The sequence below is a fragment of the Ochotona curzoniae genome, unplaced genomic scaffold, assembly GCF_017591425.1.
Source record: "Ochotona curzoniae isolate NIBS_2020 unplaced genomic scaffold, NIBS_Ocur_1.0 contig_4105, whole genome shotgun sequence".
Classification (NCBI taxonomy): Eukaryota; Metazoa; Chordata; class Mammalia; order Lagomorpha; family Ochotonidae; genus Ochotona; species Ochotona curzoniae.
In genome coordinates this window covers 11,336,723-11,353,341 of record NW_024466129.1, presented here as the reverse complement: position 1 = coordinate 11,353,341, position 16,619 = coordinate 11,336,723, and positions in this window count along the sequence as shown.

Here is a 16,619-nt window from a genome sequence, read left to right as displayed (position 1 = left end):
GACTACATCCCAACCGCTAAGGAGACCACGGTGAATAGGAGTGCCTTTGGAGACCGAGAACTCTGAGGTCACCCGCCCCCATCTGGAGCCTCCACAGGAGGTGGAAGAAGTCCAAACTCTGCTTTGCAGAAACCAGCGCCATCAGAACAATGGCCAGGAGCCCTGAGCGATCTGCAGAAACAAAAGAATAATAAACTTTCTTCAGGACAAGGGAGGCGAGCTCTCTCTCTGGTCCTAGCCTGGCTCTGGCTCTGGGTTCCCATGCTCCCTTGCAGTGACCATTAGGATCTCTCCAGTAACCCCTCAAAACAAACATACAAACAAAAAATTTAGAATGGACAGACAACAACATGGAAAGCTTAGAATCAAACAGGAAACAGCCAGCGTGGACCCAAACATGCCTCACTAGGTGGGACACAAAGATTAGTTACACCTCACTGGGGTGTGGGGGATTTCTCTGCACACCCATCCTAAAAAAAAAAAAAAAATGTACTGTACCTAAACTGATAACTGTATGGAATCAGGTTGAATATAAACCAAAATTGAAATGTCTATCAAGAAGTCACAGGATGTAGTTAAGCAACTGCATTTTCCTATCAACATACTATTAATCAATACCATGTCAATTAATGCCATAAGTTTGTAAATGGCTGTTGATGTTATGTTGGGGCCTCTAATTGACTGGGATGATATTTTCCTGGCTTTACCCTCAGACCAGAGATGGTCTCACCAAGAAATCGTTGAACCCACTAGGATAAGACACTGGACTTTATGCTTGGTAAATACTTCCAATGAAAGAACCTCAACTGAATTTCAATTGTGGCAACGCAGCAAGGTGGAGAAATCCACCATGGGGAGAGGGTTCGGGGAGGGGTGGGGGGAATCCCAGTGCCCATAACATTGCGTCACATAATACAATGCAATTAATAAAATAAATAAATTTTTAAAAAATTCACACACCACTTGTGATCTGATACATAAGACCTACAGAGAATGAAAAAGTTCTAAGAGAAATATTTACATTGCGGGTTAAGAAGCTAATAAAATTCACCTTTTATAACTCAATGATAAAAAAAAAAAATCTGAACAGAACTAACCCCAATGCTCTACAAACTCTTCAAAACAATAGAAAAGGAAGCAACCCTTCCAAACTCATTCTATGAAGCCAATATCACCTTAATCCCAAAACCGGATTGAGAACCAACAGAGAAGGAAAACTACAGACCTATCTCTCTGATGAACATTGATGCTAAGATTCTCAACAAAATCCTAGCCAATAGAATTCAAAAAAATCAGACAGATCATTCACCCGGATCAAGTAGCATTCATTCCTGGAATGCAGGGATGGTTCAACATTTGGAAATCCATAAATGTGATACACCACATCCAAAAACTGAAAAACAAGAATCACATAACAATATCAATAGATGCAGAAAAAGCCTTCGATAAAATCCAACACCACTTCATGCTAAAAACCCTAACCAGGTTAGGCATAGAAGGAACAATCCACAACATAATCAAAGCAATATACGAAAAACCCAACGCCAGCATCATACTGAATGGAGAAAAACCGGAACCCTTCCCACTGAGATGTGGAACAAGACAAGGACAAGGATGTCTGCTATCACCACTGCTATTCAACATAGTCCTAGAGGTTTTCGCTGAGGCTATAAGACAAGAAAAAGAAAATCAAAGGAATTCAAATGAGAAATGAAGAAGTCAAACTTTCACTATACACGGATGACATGATCCTTTACATAGAAAAACCAAGAGACTCAATACAGAGACTGTTAGAACTTATACGAGAGTTTGGTAGAGTGGCAGGGTACAAAATTAATGAGCAAAAATCAACAGCCATAGTGTATGCAAACAGCCTCAAGATGGAAGAAGATCTAATCAGCAAGATACCATTCAAAGCAACAAAGAAAAGTATGAAGTATCTAGGAATAAATCTAACCAAAAATGTAGGAGAACTTCTTGAAGAAAACTACAAACTACTTAAAAAAGAAATCGAACAAGACCTCAAAAGATGGAATAGCAACCTATGCTCCTGGATAGGTAAAATAATTATCATTAAAATGTCAATACTACCTAAAGCAATATACACATTCAACGCAATCCCAATCAAATTGGAACTGGAGACAGTGATACAAAGGCTCATCTGGAAACACAAAAAACCACGAATAGCTAGAACCATCTTGAAGAACAGAAAGTTAACAGGGGGAAATCACAGTTCCGGATCTCTGGACATACTATAGGGCAATCGTCATCAAAACCGCATGGTACTGGCATAAAGATAGAGAGGAGGATCAATGGAGCAGAATAGAAGCAACAGAAGGGAACTAACACAATTACAGCCAAATAATCTTTGAGAAAAAGACAAATGACAATCCAGGCAAATGGGAAGGTCTCTTCAATAAGTGCTGTTGGGACAACTGGTTGATAGTCTGCAGAAACAAAAAAAATAGACCCACATCTATCACCATACACTAAGATCAAATCTACATGGATAAAAGACATCCAGAAACCTACATCCAGAAACCTTCAAACTCTTGGAAGAAAATGTTGGAAATAGCCTGCAAGATCTAGGGGTTGGTTCTGACTTCCTAAAAAGGACACCAAAAAAACAAATGGGACCTTGGGCCCGGCGCGGTGGCACAAGTGGTTAAGGTCCTCGCCTAGCACACCCAGGATCCCATATGGACGCCGGTTCTAATCCCGGCAGCCCCGCTTCCCTTCCAGCTCCTTACCTGTGGCCTGGGAAAGCAGTCGAGGACGGCCCAAAGCTTTGGGAACCTGCACCCACGTGGGAGACCCGGAAGAGGCTCCTGGCTTCGGATCGGCATAGTATCGGCCCGTTGGGCTCACTTGGGGAGTGAATCATCGGACGGAAGATCTTCCTCTCTGTCTCTCCTCTCTGTATATCCGCCTTTCCAATAAAAAAAAAACATAATAAAAATAAATCTTTAAAAAAAACAAATGGGACCTTAAACTAAGAAGCTTCTGCACAGTAAGGGAAACAATCAACAAAGTAAAAAAGCAACCCACAGAATGGGATAAGATCTTTGTGCACTACACAGGTGATAGAGGGCTAATCTCCAGAATATACAAAGAACTCCAAAACAACCAAAACACCAAAACAAGCAAGTCACTCAAGAAATGGGCACGGGAAATGGGCAAACATTTCACAAAGGAACAAGTCCAAATGGCAAACACACACATGAAAAATTGCTCAAGCTCCCTGGCAATAAGGGAAATCCAAATCAAAACATCGATGAGGTACCACCTGACGCCAGTAAGATTGGCCCACATACAGGGAAACACAAACAACACTTGCTGGAGAGGATGTGGGGAAAAGGGAACCCTACTCCATTGCTGGTGGGGCTGCAGGTTGGTACAGCCTCTATGGAAATCAATATGGAGAACACTTAAACAACTCAAAATCTGCATACCATATGATCCAGCAATAGCACTCCTAGGAATATATCCAAAATACCTGTTTCACGACAAACCAACATGCACCCATATGTTCATAGCAGCACAATCAGTAATTGCAAAAACCTGGAAGCAACCGAAATAGCCATCAACAGAGGACTGGATAAGAAAGCTATGGTTTATCTACTCCATGGAATACTACTCAGCTATTAAAAAAACAAAATGCAGTTCTTTGTGGCCAAATGGGCCCAACTAGAAACCATAATGCTAAGGGAAATAAGCCAATCCCAAAAGGTTAGATACCACATGTTTGCTTTAATTTAACCTGTAATTTTTTTTTCTTTTTGAACCTGCAATTAATACTGTCTCAACCCATGTGTTTTTGAAAAATACTTTCAAAACCTTGTGTTTCACCCCTAATATAATTGTTATACACCTCAACTGCTGAAATGTCAATGGAGTAGTCACAGGATGCAGTTAAGAACTTGCATTATTTTTAATAGATTGTTTACTCAATATTACATCAATTAATACCATAACATTGTATATTTTTGCCGATGATATGTTGGGGCTTTTGATTGGTTGGGTTTTTACTCTGTTGACTCTACCTTCAGACCAGAGAAGGTCTCCCCAAAAAGCTGTTGACCTTATCTGGACAATAAGATGTCGGTCTCTATGCTTGATATATGCTTGCAATGAAGGAATCTCAGCTGAACTTGAACTGTGGCCACACAACAAGGTGGAGGAATCCACCATGGGGGGAGGGTTAGAGGAGGGGTGGGGGGAATCCCAGTGCCTATAAAACTGTGTCACATAATACAATGTTATTAAAATAAATTTTAAAATATATTGAAAACATCACTGCCTTTTCAAGAAATAACTATGCTGAAAATGCTTAATATGTGACTGATTATGCTTCAAACATTATAAATTAGAAATGTTCAAATGCCAAAACATTACTCATAAACAGTTTGCTTATGACCAGTTACTAAGTCTATTTCATCAAAATAAATTTTTTTTCCTGAAAAAATAAAGAATCCAAAATAATGATCATAAGGAAACTCAATAAGATGCATAATACAGATAGACAGATTAAAGAAATGAGATAATTGATGGGTTACAGGAATGAAAATATTACTAAGGAGAAAAAAATAATTAGCGAGAACCAAATAAGAAATTTTAGAGAAAAAATAGACGGAGCCAAGGAAAGAATTTCTGACTTCAAGGGTCAGATTTTGAAATAACCAATTAGATCAAAAATAGAAAGGAACTAAAAAGGGTGAAGAAAGTCTATAGGAAATACATTATATCATTAAATGACCATATATTCATAATATAGATATTTTTGAAAGAGAAAAGTAAAAAAGTATTGAGAACCTGCTAAATGAAATAACTGAAAATTTTACAGGTCTTAAAAAGAAATGGGGCATCCAGATACAAGTCTCAAGAAAACCCAAGCAGACTCAACCAGCAAAGATGTTCTCTGAGCCGTATAATCACATTGTCCAAAGCTGAGAACAAAGAGAATTCTATAAAGGAAAATCAATTAGATTAACATCAGACTTCTCAGGAGAACCCACATAGTCCAGGAGAGAATGAAATGGTATATTTAAAATTTTAAAAGAAAAAAAAAAAGTCCTACCACGAATATTATATTCAAGAAAACTATCCTTTAAAAGTGAATGAAAAATAAGGCATTTTCCAGATAAGTCAGAACTGAAAGCCTTTCCTATCACCAGACTAGCCTAACAAGAAATTCTGAGTGGAGCCCTGTGTTAGATGTGAACCCCAAGTGTTTTCAAACACCTGACGCTACCAAGTTCACTAACAGAGCTGACATAATTAGTGGCTAATCAAAATGACGGGTGCTAGTTCTTATCAATACTAACCTTGAATGTAAATGGATGAAATTATCTAGCCAAAGACTTAGCTTGACTTCATGAACCAAAACAATTGCATACAGGAAACTCAACAAGATCTAGACTAAAACTTAAAGGCAGCATATAGCAGGCAAACAAAAAGCAAAGTAAACAGGCATAACTATCCTGATGCAGATAAAATAGATTGCAAATCAAAAACTGTAAAAAGACATAAAGAACAATATATTTTGCTAAAAAATATTCAATTAAGCAAGACAACACATCATAAATAAGTGTGAACCTAACACAAGGCCACCCAGATATATAGAGCAAATACCACTAGAGCTAAAGGGAGAGATAAACTCCAGTACAACAACACCACTGAGTGACTTCAACATCCCACTCTAATCAATGGACATATCATCCAGACATAAAATCAATAAAGACATCAAAACTGAAACATACTATCGAGCAAACGGGCCTAAGAGACTTTTACAGGGCATTTCAACCAACTACAGATTGCACATTTTTCTCATGACGGCATGGAACATTTTCTACGATAGATCATATATTAGGTCTCAAATCAAGTCTCAGTAAGCAATTGCCTAGGTTGCCTTCTACCTAGACAACTGTCATATTGCCAGGACAAAAGCAACCAATACCTGCCAGGCACTCAGCCTGGCTAATACCAAATTCATATTAACTATACTATTGTGCCAACACAGTTACCAATTCCTTTATATATATGGAAGGTGAGGGGTGCAGGCTGGGACACACCACTCTGCCCAGCAGGTTTGGGGAAGGGGAGTTGAGGGCACTGCAGTTTGCTGAGGCAAGGGAATCTGGGTACGTACTGGAGTGGGAACAGCTGAGGGCTTGCTTGACAGGGCAGGAATGACTTATGGAAGCTTCCATAGACTGGGATACTACACTTGAAGGTAACAAAAAAGGAGCTGAAATGAAATGGTTTAGAGGAAGGAAACCCAAGGGCATGTCTGAGTCAGGCCAAGGCATCTGCTTATATGGGACACCTGCGCTCAACTAAATAGCATCACTTGCTACCTGTTGGTACACACAAAAGCTGGGGCTGGGAGGCATGCCTGGTTGAGCTAGACCACAATACCTGCCTACCAGTGTCAGAGCAGAATGTGGGCCACATCAGGCTGGGCCACAGCACCCATCAGAACACGGGAGAACCAGATCTGGGGGCAGATTCTGTAAGAACTTTTGGGCTCACCTCTGTGGGTGACGGCAACACGCAAGAGAGTTGATGCAGATAACTAATGGTGGTGATAGGCGATATGTCAAGCCAGGTTGGACCACAAAACTCCCCTGACATGTATAGGAGCTGGGGCTGGGAGGCAGCCAGGCAGGGCCAGGCTGTGGAGACTCCCAGCAATGCAAAGGCCAGACTGAGGGCAAACTGCTACACCCACTGGCCACACTTGAAATCTGAGGCTGGGGCATGCCTGGCAGGAGAACTTTGGGTAGTTCCCTGCTAGGCTGTCCCGTCCAGCAGGACAGTCAACAGGGGTCACAACCAACCTAGGAGAGAATGAAGGGATGAGAGACATGAAGAATGGACAGTAGTGGTTAGGAATCGGTGCTCTCACTGCCGTGGCTCGGCTAGCTCAGTTGGTAGAGCATGAGACTCAATCTCAGGGTCATGGGTTCAAGCCCCACATTGGGTGCCAATTGCCCCATCCAGCAGGATAGTCAACGGGGGTCTCAACCAACCTAGGAGAGAATGAAAGGACAAGAGACACAAAGAATGAATAGCAAGACAGGATGTTTGATCAAGCTGTCATTTTATTGATTTCAACTGAGGGTTTTTATATTCTGCAGTAACTGAGGCTCATGGAGGAAAGGAGAAACTGGGATGCAAGCCATGGTCTCAAGACTGATTGTTCTTGAGCAGTCACCATATCAACAATAGTAACCACCATATCAATAGTGTAGGTAACCAGTAACAGGATGTCGGCAGGTTCAGCATAAATCACATTCTGAAACAATTGCTAGCAACAATTGAAACTAGGTGTGTGATCAGTTTCATAACCTCTTTCCCAAGCATCTAGCCAACCGGGGGTTTTCCACTGGCATGTAGTTCTATATTCAAAATGGCTTCAGAGTGACTATAGTACACGGCTCCTGACACTAGGCTGCACCTGCTACTGATATGCCGGAGAATCAGGGGTAGGGGTGAACCAGGCTTCACAGGGCAACATCATCTTTTGGCATATGTGAAGTCCCAGTCTGGTTGCTGGGCAGGCCTAGCTAAGCTGCAACATCCATAGGTATACATGAGAGCTGGATGGGATATGAGCTGAGCCAGGCTAGGTCACAGCAAAGGCTGACATACACAAAAAACAAGGCTAGAAGCAGGTTGGTGGGGGTTGGGGGTCACAATGACTAGGCCATGGCACCTGCTGATATGCATGAGGACCGAGTCTGTGCTGGGCTGAATGTGCTGGGTCACAGCACTAGTAGTTCGGGTGAGGTATGGAACTGGGACTGTAACGTGCATGGACTGGTGCAGAAGATGGACTGAACTGGACCATGCATTAACTGTTGTACACAAGATTCAAGTCTGAGGTCACTCTAGATAAGGTCTCTAGGGGACTCTGCAACTAGATTCCTGGACTCAGACCCACAGGGAAAAATAACAGAATCTGTTGTCTAACCTTGGAGTGCATGTATCAGGACTGGGCCTCCTCAATTGCTGATGCCAATGCAGTAGATAGCAGGCCCAGGTGCACACAGAAGCCTGACAGGTCATCTAGGCCAGCAGAGGACATCAGAGAATGGAAAGCAGGACAGGCTGGACAACTTTCCTGGCCAAGATTTGCAGCAAGTGTCTGGGTCTGTGAATGCATAAAGATGGACTTGGTCAGCCAAGAGATCTTGGGCAGATCATCTCAACCCTGGTGCAATGAAGCCACCAATGTCTCAGAACTATTATAACTACTCAAGTAACACCATCGCAACACTGTTCCCCACACTGGGGTCTCTAAGGAATTCCCAAATGACTGTCTCCCATCCTGGTGCTTATGTAGATTTACAGCAAGGAGCATCCCTCTTCTCCACGGTGGACACAGGAGAAAAAATTGAAACATTTGTCCCACCCACCTTCCTCCACACCTGACCATCCCCACCCTAATCAGTGGTCTACCTGGGCATGCTTCCCTCACTTTGATGTAAACAATATTAAAAGGAAAATTAGCCATTTAAAAAAAAGAAAATCATATTATTGTCTTCTCAGGTCACAAAGGAACAAAGCTAGGAATCAACAATAGAACATTCATAAATACTTGGAAATTAAACATGTTATTGGATGTTCAGTAATTCATTGAAGAAATTAAGAACTCAAACACAATTTATTACAATAAATGAAAATGAAAACACAGTATCCCAAAATCTGTGGACTAAACCAAAAGTAATATTAAAAGGGAAGTTCATAGCATTAAGTTCTTCCATTAAAAAAAATGTTTCAAAGATATAATCATGCATCTCAAAGTCAGAAAAATGAGAACCAACCAACCCAAAAAACATAAGGCAAAAAAGAAAAAGATCAGAGCAAAAACAAATTACATTGAAACTAAAAAATTATAAAAGATAAACAAAACAAAATAGATAAACCATTAGTGAGACTAGCAAAATGATAAAATTCAAATGTGAAGCTGTAGACACTATGTGAAGACTGACACTACTAAAATACAAAGAATCTTTACAAAAAAAAAACTAAGGTAAAAGTATATGCTAATAAACCTGAAAACTCTGAGGAAATTGACAAGTTTTAGGGCTTTGGAAACACAAACATTAAATCAAGAAGATACAGACAACTTAAAATGACAGGTGAACAATAATGAAATTGAAGCTGTAATCAAAAGTCTTCCACGAAGGAAAAGACCAGAACTGTCTTTCAAACACTCAATGAGGAACCAAAATACTCTGAAATAGTGAACAAGATAGAGCTGTGCAAACACTTCTTAGGAGTCCAGGACCACCTTGATACCAAACCAAACAAAGATGGGACATGAAAATTATAGACCTATATCCATAATAAAAATAAATACAAAGATCCAATGTACTAGCAACCTGAATCCAACACCACATCAAAATGATCATGCTTAATGGTAAAGGGAGATTTATTCAAACAATTCAAGGGTGTCTCAACATTTGCAAATCAAACAAATCGCAGAATGGAGAAAAACATCCATATGACCATCAATAAATGCAGAGATGGCACTTCACAAAATTAAAAATCCCTATATGATAAAAACCTGCCCACAATTAGGTACAGAAGGGACATACTGTGAAACAGAAAGATTATAAATGGCAAAGCAATAGGAAGTATGATACTCACTCAGACCCCTCAGATCTGGAATAAGACAAATATGTTTATTTCCACTAATTGTATTCAATATAATCTATATGTTTTAGCAAGAACAATTAGGGAAAAAAGAAAGAAATTAAGGAACACAGCATTTGAAAGGAGGAAATCAAATAACCCATGTTCACAGATGTTATAGTACAGGGGGGAATAATCTAAACACTCCAGCAAAAAGCTGTTAGAACTTAAACTAATTCAGTAAAGCTGCAGGGTTACAAAATAAACATACCAAAAAACAGCATGTTTATATGCTAATGATAAACTCACTAAAAGAGAAATCAAGAAATCCCATTCAACAGATCAAAAAAAAATCAGACATCTAGAAATAAACTTAAAGAATCAAATGGCGGAATAGGGTAAGGACACATTTAAACAGACAGAGAAACACTGTATCAGGATGAAGCAGAGAGGACACATTCCAGGAAATAGGAGAGGACAGAATGATCTGGAGACTGACAGACACAGGAAAGCAGCAAAAACAATGGTGTGGTGTTGCAGTGACTGATACTCCAGTAGCATTCAGCTAACAGTGATTTGAACTCCACCAGCAGCCAAGTAGGAAGGGTCACTGGGAGCTTGGGAGGTGAACCCAGACAAAAAACTGTATGTCCTGCTGGTCTGTTTGATTGACCAGGAGCAGAGACAGAGCAGCAGATCTCAGACAGGCAGTGTGAGAACAGGGTAGATTTCCCAGCCTAGTCAGCCCCCTGGGAGCTGAATTGGGTGCCATTTTGCATAAGGAGGCAACGGCAAGGGAAAGGACAGAGTATACACTGAGCTGGGAGTCGACTCTTTTCTGACTCGGTGAACCAAAAATCAACGTGGCATTCTACAGGTTCCACCCAAGATAGGTCTGCGTAGCCTTCGATCTGACAGCTAGCACATCAAGAACTCTAATAGTGGCATATCAGGCGCCATTTTGTACACCATGGCAAAAGTTTTAGGGCTGCAGGGGACAACAGTGAACTGCGCACATGCTGAGCTCGCGAGAACTCACTGAGCTCCATGGATGGCACTGGTCCCACAGGAAAATATCAACTGTTGCATTGTACGGGACAAAAAAAGTCCGTGTGGCACCCAGACCTAACGGCCAACAGGTTCTGACAAGATCAGCACCAACAGCAACCTAGCTATATATGACACCTGGTATCTCCCTAATCCTGGGACCTGCTCAAAAGTGGGAGAAAGATTGCAGAGACAATAGTGCAGCCTCAGCACAATATTACAGGAGGTGGAGACTGCTGAGCCAAGAGCTGGGGCTTCGGAGATCATGGTGAAAATCAAACATAAGAACCCAGACCTGGAACTTGCTGGAGGGAGTGGCACAATTTGCCGCAAGAAAAGAGATGAGTACCAACAGCAATAAGTAAAATCAAACTGTAGACCTGAGGGTGACACAGCTTAGAAACCTTTCCCAAGGAGAAGAATCTGGCAACTAGAATTACCATGACCAAAAGCAAAAGAAGACACAGGCAATATGAACATTACTGAAGACTCCTCTGCAAAGGAGCAAAACCCTATGCCAACCTCAGAGTTAACCGAGGAAGACATCGAGAAAATGGGGGACACAGAATTCAGAAAAGTCATTTTAAAGCTTCTGATCAACAATGAGAAGCACATACAAGAGTTCAAAGAATTTAAGGAATGTGTTAAACAGAGAATAGCAGCAATAAAGCAAATCAAGGCTAATATGTCAAATTAAGAACACAGTAGAGCAAATTAAAAGTACAATGGAAAGTCTCCAAAATAGAATGAAGCAAGCAGAAGAAAGATTCTCAGAATTGGAAGATATTTCCTGTCACCAGGGGAAAGCAGACAAAAAGCTGGAAGCAGAGCTGGATCAGGCCAAAAAAAGTATCCAAGAATTGAAAGACACTATTAAGAGCCTAATATGTGAGTTATGGGAGTCCCAAAAGATTCAGAAAGAGAAACTGGTTTTATAAATATATTTAATGAAATAATAAAGGAAATTTTCCCTAATCTAGAGAAAGCATTGGAAAACAAGATCCAGGAGGGGCACAGAACACCCAGCAGGCTTGATCAAAAGTGATCTTCACCAAGACACATGATCATCAAGCTGTCTTCAATCAAACATAAGGAAAAGATCCTTAAATGTGCATGTGAAAAAAAAAATCAATTGACATATAAAGGAATGCCAATTAAACTCACAGGAGACCTCTCACAGGAAACTCTACAGGCAAGAAGAGAATGGAGGGACATATTCCAGATTCTAAAAGAAAAAAAAATTATCAGCCCAGGATAACATATCCAGCAAGGCTTTCTTTTGTCTTTGAAAATGAAATAAAATTCTTCCACAGTAAAGAAAAGTTAAAAGAATTTGCCTCTTCCAAACCTGCCCTACAAAGGATACTTCAGGATGTTCTCCTGACAGAGAAGAGGAATAGCACCAAACAAAACCAAAGGCAAATGTGAAGAACATCCCAGTAAAATGACACCAGAAGACTAAACCAATGAATAACCCATTCCTAAAATGACAGAACCAAAGTACCACCCATACATATTAACCCTGAATGTAAATGGCATAAGTTCAATAAAATGTCATGGATTAGTAGACTGGATTAAAAAAATAAAACCCATCTATTTCTTGTCTAGAAAAGACACATTTCACCAGAAAAAAATCAGCAGAAACTATATCACATGGTTTTTTGTGTTTTCTGCATGTTTTCTCTCTTCAAAACACTTTCTTCTGATTAAATTCTTCAATGATTCATAGATCATACAGCAGCATCATTTTCTGCAAGAAGGTTCTTAATTTTCATTACTTCAGCTACACGTTAGTCATTTAGAAGCATGTTATTTAACTACATGGTGTTGTTAATTTCTTTTTTCTTCCTGATATTGATTTTGTTTTGTGGCTTTTCATTTAAGGGGATGTATAGTAGCTGTGTAATGGAGACTGTCATATCTAGTAACATGTTATTTAACTTCATGGCATTGTAAATTTCTATTTTTATTCCTATTGTTGATTTGTGCTGTGACTTTTCATTTAAGGGGATGTACAGTAGCTGAAATGGAGACCAACATATCCAGATGTGAGGATACAATGTAGTATGCATTTCTACTTCCAGACAAAGAAGGATTCCCAATGAAAATGTTTACTATATCTTGACAATAGGATGCTGGACTCTCTGCCATTGTCCATGCCCACAATGATGGACATATGACTGTGTATGAAGAACTATACTTTAGTAATGATATAGATGAACTAGGTGGGGCGGCGGGGGGTGGGGATTGGGGCTGGGATAAGGGAAATCCCAGGACCTATGCAACTGTATCATACAATAATAATAAATTAAAGATTTTTAAAAGAAACTTAATCAAAGAAATGAAGATCTATACAAGGAAAATTATCAAATACTGATTAACAAGATCAGGCACTTAAAATGAGTTCTATTCCTTGCTCATGGATTGAGACAATCGATATTGTTACAGTGTATATTACTTAAAGCAATACACAAATTTAGTGCAATTCATATCAAATATCAATATCATGTTTTATAGAATTACTAAAGAGAATTCTAAAATTTATATAGAGTTACAAAATAAAGCAATATTGAACAAGAAAAATCAAACTGGAGACACTGCAAAAAACTGACTTCATGAAATACTAACAAGCTTTAGTAATTAAAGCAGCATGGTACTGGTATAAAAATTGACACATAGATCAGTGGAACAATACACAGAGCACAGAAATTAATGCATGTACATACAGCCAAATGATTTTTAACAAAACTGCTTACATAGTACAGTGGAGTATGGACTATCAGTTTATGAAATTATGCTAGCAAAACTGGATGTACATTTGTGTGAATGGCATACCTTGTGTCTGGGTGTGGACCAGGTATCTCTGGGCTACACCAACCAAGAATAAGAACCAGAATGGGTGGGGCTGGCTGAGCAAGGCCACTGTTCTTGTCAGGACAGGAGGTAGACAAAGTGATCTGGGCCAACGACCCACTGGTGTGTGCAAGAACTGCCACTGGGAGGAAACGTGATAGAGGAGCTTGAGAAACTCCTTCATTGGGATGCTATCCTTGCAAGTAAGTGCAGGAAGCAAGGCAAGGAACAGCCTAAACCATAGCAGGTTACAGTACCTGCTGGCATGCATGTGGGTCAGGTCTGGGGATAGATCAATCTGGGCAAGCACATAACACCCACTGGCAGAACTGATAACTATGGGAGGGGGCAGGAGGAGACAGATTGGGCTGCAACACCAACCAGTTCACATTAGGATCGGGACAGCAATCAGGCTGGGCTGGGATAGGCTGCAGCACTCACCAACAGGAGCTAGAACAGGGCAGACCAGACTAGGCCAGGCTGTGCAATAAGATTGTACACGCTGAAGGGAGGCGAGTCATGCTAGCCTGGGCCCAGTGGGGGCTGGGTACATGAGTCCCAAGGACAGGGGATCTGACAGGGCTTGAGTAGCTTGGCTCAGGTCATGGGGCCCACCTGAGTGATGGGGATAAGGTAAAGCTTGGGTTTCCTGGATTGGGTCCCAGGTCCATGAGCCCCAGGGGTGGGAGTTTAAGCAGGGCTCGGGTAACCTAACCCGGGGTTCGAAGGCCCACCTTTTAGGTGAGCGTCAGGTTCATGAGTCCCAGGGGTGGATGATCCGGTGGGGCTTGGGTCATCTGGCCTGGGTCTTGGTGCCAGCCTACCAGGTGGGAGTTGGGTTTATGAGCCCAGGGGTTCAGGATCTGGTGATTCTTGGGATGCCTGGCCTGGGTACTTGGACTTCTTGCAAGAGCATGTCCTACTTAATAAAAGGTGGAGCAGTGGACACAGCCCTGTTGTAAAAGGAATATGGCAGCACATTTGGTGCTGTAGCAGAATAGATCAAACTAGACAACTGTCCCAAAGAAATGATGACAGTAAAAAAAACAGCTCAATGAATGGCACCAATGGACATTGGGAGGGTGACATCATCCTTGGATCGATGAAATGAGCAGTATTTCAGAACTATCCAAACCACTTGGACAGAACCCTCGGAATGTGTACACATTGAGACTCTGGGTTGAAGTTGATATGAGGAACCAATTCCTCATCCCTGGTTACTGCAACATGCAGAAAAGTCATGAGTGGTTTCCCCCTTTGTCTCTCCGCTTCCTCCAGGAACAAAAAGGAACAGCAAATCTGGAAGCAATGAGTTCACCCAATTTTCCCTAAACCTCGGTCCTTCAGACCCTGGTCAACCATGTAATCACTATTTAAAAAAATTAAAAACAAACAAAAAAATAAAGGTACCAGAAAGATGTGTTAATCATACTTTTGAAGGAGCTAAAAAACAAACAACAACAAAAAGCAATAGTATCCCAAAACTAACAGGAAATAAGAACATACCAAAACAAGGGAGTAAAGAGGTCAAGACAACAACACGGAAATAAGTGAGTCAAAGAGCTGGTTCTTGGAGAAAAATCAAAACTGATTTCACACTAGCCCAACTAACCAGGAAAAAAAAGGATGGAAAAGATGCAAATCAATAGAATCAGATGAAAAAGGGAATGTAACAATGGACACCTCGTATATATATCTATATATATAATAGTTTGAGTATTCTATATAAGTAACTATATGCCAACAAATCAGAAGACCTACAAAAAAAATCTATAGGTTTTTGGACATACACCATTTACTAAAATTGATTCATGAGGTAATTAGGATTGTCAACAGACCTATAGGCAGGATAGTGATTGAATCAGTCATTAAACCCCTCCACAAAGATAAGCCCTGGACCAAATGGCTTCATTGCTGAATTATACCAAAACTTTCAAGAATAAGTTACTCCAAGCCTTCACAAGCTATTCAAAACAATACAAAGGGAGGTAATCGTTCCAAATTTTTTTTTCTGTGAAGCCAACATCACCTTAACACCAAAGCCAGAATCACAGACCAAAATCCCTGAGGAACATATATACAAAAATCCTCAACAAAATACTAGCCAACAGGATGCAACAGTACATCAGGCAGATCATTGACCCAGACCAGGTGGGATATATCCCTAACTTGCAGTGTGCTTTGACATTCGCCAGTCAATAAACACGATACACCACATCAACAAATTGAAGAATAAAAACCATATAATTGGGCCTGGCACGATAGCATAGCAGTTAAGGTCCCCGCCTTGAATGCACCAGGATCCCATATGCGCACTGGTTCTAATCCTGGTGGCCCTGCTTCCCATCCAGCTCCCTGTCTGTGGCCTGGAATGCAGTCAAGGATGGCCCAAGACTTTGGAACCCTGCATCCGTGTGGGAGACCCAAAGGAGGCTCCTGCCTTCAGATTGGCTCAGCTCCAGCTGCTGCAGCCACTTGGCAAGAGAACCACTGGAGGGAAGATCTTTCTCATTGTCTCCTCTCTGTATATCCACCTTTCCAATAAATAAATAAATCTTTTAAAAAAAAAAACATGATCCTCTTAACAGATGAAGAGAAGGCATTTGATAAAAATCCAACACCACCGCATGCTAAAAACTGTTAACATAACAGGCATAGAAGGAATATTCTATAGCCTAGTGGCTGCAATCCTCACTTTGTACGTACCGGGATCCCATGTGGGTGCTGGTTCGTGTCCTGGATCCTTGCTTGTATCCTGGGAGAGCAGTGGAGGATGGCCCAGGGCCTTGGGACCCTGCACCCTGCTCGAAGTGTGGAGGATACTCCCGCTCCTGGATTTGGATCAGCTGAGTTCTGGCCATTGCAGTCACTTGGGGAGTGAATCATCGGACAGAAGATCTTCCTTTCCTATTATCTGTATCTGACTTTCTAATAAAATAAATCTTTTTTTAAAAGTTCATGCAACACAGAATTTAAAAGAAATTCTGTTTTTAAAAATGCCAGCATCATACTAAATGGGAAAAGACTGGAAGCTTTTCAACTAAGATCTGGAACTAGACAAGGATGTACTTTCACCA